The sequence below is a fragment of the Mustela nigripes genome, chromosome 2, assembly GCF_022355385.1.
Source record: "Mustela nigripes isolate SB6536 chromosome 2, MUSNIG.SB6536, whole genome shotgun sequence".
Taxonomy (NCBI): Eukaryota; Metazoa; Chordata; class Mammalia; order Carnivora; family Mustelidae; genus Mustela; species Mustela nigripes.
Genome location: NC_081558.1, coordinates 138894387 through 138902989, shown reverse-complemented (window position 1 = coordinate 138902989; position 8603 = coordinate 138894387).

Below are 8603 nucleotides of genomic sequence, written 5' to 3'. Positions count from 1 at the left end.
AGAATAAATATCATATATCTGCTATAAACACCACAATGGAATTAAACTAGAATCAATAGTTGGAAAATCCCTAATCCTTGGAAATTAAACACTACACTCCTGAGTAACCTAGAAATCTATATTCATTAAAGAAATTGAACCAATAGGTGCACCTGTGTTGTTCAGTGAGTTAAGCATTTTCCTTTGGCTCAAGTCATGATGCTCAGGATCCTGGATCAAGCCCTATGTCAGGCTCTCTTCTCAGTGGGGATTCTGCTTCTCCTTCTCCCTCCACCACTTTTCCCTCTCATTCTTCTGTCTCTCTCTCCCCCCCACCTCAAATAAATAAATAAATAAAAATCTTGGGGGGGGGGGAAGAACTTGAACCAATAATTAATAATCTTCCAAAACAGAACCATGAGGCCCAGATGGGTTCACTGGTGAACCTTTGGCTCAAGTCATGATCCTTAGGTCCTGGATCCTGGAATCAAGCCCTATGTCAGGCTCTCTTCTCAGCAGGGATTCTGCTTCTCATTTTCCCTCTACCCCTCTTCCCTCTCATTCTCTCTCTCTCTCTCTCTCTCTCTCTCTCTCTTGCTCCCTCCCTCCCTCTCTCAAATAAATCAATAAAAATCTTGGAAAAAAAAAAGAAATTGAGCCAATAATTAATAACCTTCCAAAACAGAAAGCATGAGGCCCAGTTCACTAGTGAATTCTAACATTTAAGAAGGAAATTATACCAATTCTCTACAATTCTCTACAATCTCTTCCAGAGGATAGAAACAGAGGGAATACTTCCTAACTCATTCAGCGGGGCCAGTATTACCCTAATACCAAAACCAGACAAGATGCTCAAAAACTACAGACTAATACTCACTTAATATCTCTCATGAACACTGATGCAAAAATCCTTAATAAAATATTAACAAATATAATCCAGCAATGCAAGAGAAGAATTATACACTATAATCAAGTGGGATGTATGTCAGTTATGCAAGGCTGGTTCAACATTCAAAAATCAATTAATGGGAACACCTGGGTGGCTCAGTGGGTTAAAGCCTCTGCCTTTGGCTTGGGTCATGGTCCCAGGGTCTTGGAATCAAGTCCCACATTGGGTTCTCTGTCTGCCTCTCTGCCTACTTGTGATCTGTCTGTCAAATAAATAAATAATAATAATAAAATAATTTTTAAAATCTTTTAAAAAATGATCAATTAATGTAATCCATCAAATCAACAAGCTGAGAAAAATCACATGGTCATATTACCAGATGCAGGAAAAACATTTGACAAAACCCAGCACCAATTCATGATTTAAAAAACTCTCAGACAACTAGGAATGTACATTTAATATTTTATATATATATAAAATATATACATACAGGAACTTTTATATATACATATAACATCTTCAACTTGATAAAGAACACTTACAAAAAACCAACAGCTAACATCACAATGGTGAGAAAATTCAACTTCTCCTGCTAAGATGAGGAATAAGGAAAGGATATCCATTCTCACCACTGCTTTTCAATATTGTGTTGGAAGTCCTGGCTATTGAAATAAGACAAGAAAAGGACAAAGGAAAAGAAAATTTAAAGTATTCAAATAGGAAAGGAAGAAATAAAACTCTTTGTTTTATGACATGATTGTCTATGTTGGAAAAAGTAAAAGAATTGGGGTGGGAGATAAGCCGCTTGGAACTAATAAGTGATTACAGTAAGGTTGCGGGATACAAAGTTAATATACAGAAGTTAACTGTTCTCCTTATACCAGGAATGAGCATAAGGAATTTGACATTAAAAATATACTACCATTTACATTAACACCCCCCATAATGAAAAACTTAGGTTTAAACCTAACAACACTTGTTGAAGAAGAACTCTCTGTATGAGAAAAACTATAAAACTGATGAAAGATATCTAAAGAGGATGAAATAAATGGAGAGATATTATATGTTCATGGAAAGATTCAATATTGCCAAGATGTCAGTTCTTCCCAAATTGATCTATAGATTCACCGTAATCCCAACCAAAACCAGAAAGTTATTTAATGGACATTGACAAACTGATTCTAAAGCTTATATGAAAATCCAAAGACCTAGAAAAACCAACTCAATACTGAAGAAAAATAATAATACTTGCAAGGATGTGGAGGAATGAGAACGCTTCTTCATTGCTAGTGGGAATACAAAGTAGTACAGCCATTTTGGAAGATAAGGTTCAGAAGGATCTTACAAAAGTGAACATACTCTTATCCCACAGGATCTAGTAACCATGCTCCTTGGTATTTACCAAGATGAATTGAAAACTTATGTCTACACAAAAACCTGTACACAGTGGTGCTTAGGTGGTTCAATCAGTTAGGTGTCCAACTCTTGGTTTCAGCTCAGGTCATAGTCTCAGGGTGGCAAGACCCAGCCCCTTGTGAGGCTCTACACTCAGTGGGGAGTCTGCTACTCTTTGTCTCCTTCTGCCATTCCCACTGCTCATGCACACATTCTCTTTCTCTCTCTGTCTCTCTAAAATAAATAAATCTTAAAGAATAGAAACCTGCACATGGATATTTATGGTAAATTTATTCACAATTGCTGAAACTTGGAAACAATCAAGATGTCCTTTAGTAGGTGAATCAATAAACTATGATGCATCCAGTCAATGGAATATTTAGCACTAAAAAGAGCTAGCACACCCTGAAAAGACATGAAAGAAATTTAAATGCATATTACTAAGTGAAAGAAGCCAGTGTGAACATGCTATATAGTTCCAAGTATAGGACATTATAAAAAAGGTAAAACTAATGGAGACAGTGAAGAGACAATGGTTTCCAGGGTTTGTGGGGGTATATAGGCAGAACACAAAAGATTTTTAGGGCATTGAAACTTTTCTGTATGATACTACAGTGGTGGATACTTACTATACATTCATCAAACCCCACAAAATATACAATCCCAAGAATGAACTCTAATGCAAACAATGAACTTTGGGTGATAATGATGTGTCAATATGGGTTATAAATTATAATAAATTTACCCACTATAGTGGGTGATGTAAATAGTGGAGGAAGTTGTGTGTATGTGAGAAGGGCATATGAGAAATCTCTGTACCTCTTCCTCAAATTTGCTGTGAATTTAAAACTGCTTAGAAAAAATAACACTTGGAGGGGAGGAAGCATGGTGGTGGAGAAGTAGCAGACTGAAACAGCATTAGGTCCCAGGGTTCAGCTAGATAGTTATCAAATCATTCTGAACACCTACAAACTCAACAGAAGATAGAAGAGCAGCAATTCTAGGAACAGAAAATTGACCACCTTCTGGAAGGTAGGACAGACGGAGAAGTGAATCCAAAGCAATGGGAAGATCATGAGAAGACCATGAAGGGAGGGGCTGAATCCCGGCAAGCAGTGGAGCAGTGGAGCACAAAATCAGAACTTTTAGAAAGCTGCTCCACTGAGGGACATTGCTCCAGAAGCTAAGTGGGAGTGGAGCCCTCATGGGGATAATGTGGTCTAGGACTCACAAGGTCACAGAAAGACTGGGGATGTCTGAGTGTGGCAGAGCTCCCAGCTGTTGGGGCAGGGAAGCTGGCTACAGAGACAGAAGCAAGGAGTGGATTCTCACCCCGGGGTTACTTTAAACTGTGATCCAAGGCACAACTGGACCACTGCTCTTCAAGCAGAGACCCCATAAGTGACATATCTGGAGAGACCCCCTCCTTCCTCCTCCAGGAGGAGTGGCACAGGAGTGTGCAGCAGAAATCTGTTGGGTTTGGAGACTCCAAATGGGGCCATGCACCAGAGAGAAAAATACTCGGTCACAGGCCAGGTGAGCACAGAGTGCCACCTGAGACCAGGAAGATGGAAGGACTGACTGCTTTGCTCCGAGGGCACATTGAGGAGAGGGGCCCCAAGCTCTTGACTCTTCCAGGCTGGAGACTGGGAGGCTGCATTTTCACTCCCATCCTCCAAAGCTCTATAGAAAGCATTCAGGGAACAAAAGCTACAAAGAGTGAACCAGAGCAGATTACTTAGTCTGGCCCCTGGCAAGGGCGGTACAATACCACCTTGGGCAAAAATATTTGAGAATCACTGCAACAGGCCTCTCCCCGCAAAGATCAGGAAGAACATCCAGCCAAGACCAAGTTTACCAATCAACGAGAACTGCGGAACTCCAGAGCTGGGGGAAAGCAATGCATGGAATTCATGGCATTTTCCCCATGATCCTTCAGTCTTGCAAAGTTAAATTTTTTTTTATTTTATTTTTTCTTATTCTGTTTTTTTAACATTTCCTCTTTTCCTCCTTTAACATTTTTAAGCTACTTATACTAACAATGCCTTTTTAAAAAAACCTTTTAAAATTTTCATTGCTATATGCATATTTTATCTCTTCCATGAACTTAACCTTATTTTTTGTATACATATAGGCTTTTTTCTTTTAAAATTTTGGGATACAATTTCTTCTAATAGATCAAAATATACCCTAAATCTAGCACATGGCTTTGTTCTAGCCTCCAGTCTGATCATATTCTCTCCTTTTTTTTTTCTTTTTTCCAACCAACTTAACCATTCGTTTTATAGAATCTTTTTAAAATTTTCATCTTTATAGTCACATTTCATCCCTTCATCACGTTTACTCTTATTTTTATATATACATTAAGTTTCCCTTTCTTTAAAATTTTGGGAGGTAGTTTCTTCTAAGACACCAAAATACACCCAAAATCAAGTGCGTGGCTCTGTTCTATATATATATTCTTCCCCCCCCCTTTCTTCTCCCCCCGGTTTTGGGTCTCCTCTGATTTGGTTAGCATATATTTTTCTGGGGTCTTTTCTACTCTTTTAGCATTTTCTCTTTCATATATTCTTATCTGGATAAAATGGCAAGGCAGAAAAACTCACCACACACACACACACACAAAAAGAACAAGAGGCAGTACTGATGGCTAGGGACCTAATCAATAAGAGACATTAGTAATCTGTCAGAAATCGAGTTCAAAATGATGATACTCAAGGTGCTAGCTGGGCTCAAAAAACCAAAAAAGGCATGGAGGATATTAGTGAAACTCTCTCTGGAGAAATAAAATCCCTTCCTGGAGAAATAAAAGAACTAAAATCTAACCAAGTTGAAATCAAGAAAGCTGTTAATGAGATGCAATTAAAAAAAAAATGGAGGCTCTCACTGCTAGGATATATGAGGGGGAAGAGAAAATTAGTGATATAGAAGACCAAATGACAAAGAATAAAGAAGCTGAGCAAAAGAGACAAACAACTACTGGACCATGAGGGGGGAATTCGAGAGATAAGTGATACCATAAGACAAAACAATATTAGAATAATTGGGATTCCAGAAGAAAGAGAGAGGGGGGCAGAAGGTATATTGGGGCAAATTATAGTAGAGAATTTCCCTCATATGGCAAAGGGAACAAGCATCAAAATCCAGGGGGCACAGAGAACCCTTCTCAAAATCAATAAAAATAGGTCCACACCCCATCATCTAATAGTAAAACTTGTAAGTCTTAGTGACAGAGAGAAAATCCTGAAATCAGCCCAGGACAAGAAGTCTGTAAAATATTATGGTAAAAATATTAGATTGGCAGCAGACTCATCCACAGAGACCAGGCAGGACAGAAAGAATTGGCATGATATATTCAGAGCACAAATGAGAAAAACATGCAGCCAAGAATACTATATCCAGCTAGGCTATCATTGAAAATAGAAGGAGAGATAAAAAGCTTCCAGGACAAACAAAAATTAAAAGAATTTGTAAACACCAAACCAGCCCTACAGGAAATATTGAAAGGGGTCCTCTAAGCAAAGAGAGAGCCTAAAAGTAGTAGACCAGAAAGGAATAGAGACAATATACAGTAATAGTCACCTTACAGGCAATACAATGGCACTAAATTCGTATCTTTCAATAGCTACCCTGAATTTAAATGGGCTAAATGCCCCAATCAATAGGGGCATCAGAACGGATGGGAATCAGAATGGATAAAAAAGCAAAATTCACCAATATGCTGTCTATAAGAAACTCCTTTTAGACCCAAAGACACCTCCAGATTTAAAGTGAGGGGGTGGAAAACAATTTACCATGCTAATGGACATCAAAAGAAAACTGGAATGGCAATCCTTATATCAGATAAGTTAGATTTTAAGCCAAAGACTATAATAAGAGATGAGGAAGGACACTTTATCATACTCAAAGAGTCTGTCCAACAAAATCTAACAATTTTAAATATCTATACCCCTAACATAAGAGCAGCCAACTATATACACCAACTATAACAAAATCAAAGAAACACATCAACTATAATACAATAATAGTAGAGGACTTTAAAAGCCCCCTCACTGAAATGGACAGATCATCCAAGCAAAATATCAACAAGGAAATAAAGGCCTTAAATGACACATTGGACCAGATGGACATCACAGATATATTCAGAACATTCTATCCCAAAGTAACAATACATTCTTCTCTAGTGCACATGGAATATTCTTCTGAATAGATCACATTGTGGGTCACAAATCAGGTCTCAAACAGTACCAAAAGATTGGGATCATTCCTGCATATTTTCAGACCACACTGTTCTGAAGCCAGAACTCAATCACAAGAGCAAAGCTGGAAAGTACTCAAACACATGGAAGCTAAAGGGAATCCTACTAAAGAATGAATGGGTCAACCAGGAAATTAAAGAAGAATTGAAAAAATTCATGGAAACAAATGATAATGAAAACACAATGGTTCAAAATCTGTGGGACACAGAAAACACAGACCTGAGAGTAAATACAGTGAGTGATACAAGCCTTTTTCAAGAAGGAAGAAAGGTCTCAATAACACACCCTAACCCTACACTAGAGAGCTAGAGAAAGAAAGCAAGAACAGCAAAGAAAGCCTAAATCCAGCAAGAGAAGAGAAATAATAAGGATCAGAACACAAATCAATGAAATAGAAACCAAAAGAACAGTACAACAAATCAATGAAACTAGGAGCTGGTTCTTTGAAAGAATTAGTAAGACTGATAAACCCCCTGGCCACACTTACCAAAAAGAAAAGAGAAAGGACCCAAATAAATAAAATCATGAATGAAAGAAGAGAGATCACAACCACCACCAAAGAAATACAAACAATTGTAAGAACATATTATGAGCAAGTATATGCCAGCATATTTGACAATCTGGAAGAAATGGATGCATTCCTAGAGACATATAAACTACCAAAACTGAACCAGGAAAAAAACAGAAAACCTGAACAAACCCATAACCAGTAAGGAGATTGAAACAGTCATCAAAAATCTCCCAGCAAACAAGAGCCCAGGGCCAGACGGCTTCCCAGGGGAATTCTACCAAACATTTAAAGAAGAATTAATACCTACTCTCCCGAAACTGTTCCAAAAAGTAGAAATGAAAGAAAAATTTCCAAACTCATTTTATGAGGCCAGCATTACCTTGATCCCAAAACCAGACAAAGATCCCACCAAAAAGGAGAATTACAAACCAATATCCTTGATGAACACAGATGCAAAAATTCTCACCAAATACTCACCAAAATATAGGATCCAACAGTACATTAAAAGGATTATTCACCACGACCAAGTGGGATTTATTCCTGAGCTGCAATGTTGGCTCAACATCCGCAAATCAATCAATGTGATACAATACATTAATGAAAGAAAGAAGAATCATAGGATACTCTCAATAGATCCTGAAAAAGCATTTGACAAAGTACAGCATCCTTTCTTGATCAAAACTCTTCACAGTGTAGTGATAGAGGGTAAATACCTCAATATCATGTAACCATCTATGAAAAACCCACGGTGAATATCATTCTCAATGAGGAAAAACTGAGAGCTTTTCCCCTAAGGTCAAGAACACAGCAGGGCTGTCCACCATCACCACTGCTATTCAACATAGTACTAGAAGTCATAGCCTCAGCAATCAGACAACAAAAAGAAATTAAATGCATCCAAATCAAAGAAGTCAAACTCTCACTCTTTGCAGATGATATGATACTTTAGGTGGAAAACCCAAAAGACTCTACTCCAAAACTGCTAGAACTCATACAGGAATTCAGTAAAGTGTCAGGATACAAAAATCAATGCACAGAAATCAGTTGCATTTCTACACACCAAGAGCAAGACAGAAGAAAGGGAAATTAAAGAGTCCATCCCATTTACAATCACTCCCAAAACCATAAGATACCTAGGAATAAACCTAACCGAAGAGGCAAAGAATCTGTACTTAGAAAACTATAAAGTACTCATGAACGAAATTGAGGAAGATACAAAGAAATGGAAGAATGTTCCATGCTCATGGATTGGAAGAACAAATATTGTGAAAATGTCTATGCTACCTAAAGCAATCTACACATTTAATGCAATCCCTACCAAAATCCCATCCCGTTTTTTTCAAAGAAATGGAACAAATAATCCTAAAATTTGTATGGAACCAGAAAAGACATTGAATAGCCAGGAATATTGAAAAAGAAAGCCAAAGTTGGTGGCATCACAATTCCAGACTTCAAGCTCTATTACAAAGCTGTCATCAAGACAGCATGATACTGGCACAAAAACAGACACATAGATCAATGGAACAGATCAGAGAGCCCAGAAATAGACCCTCAACTCTATGGTCAACTA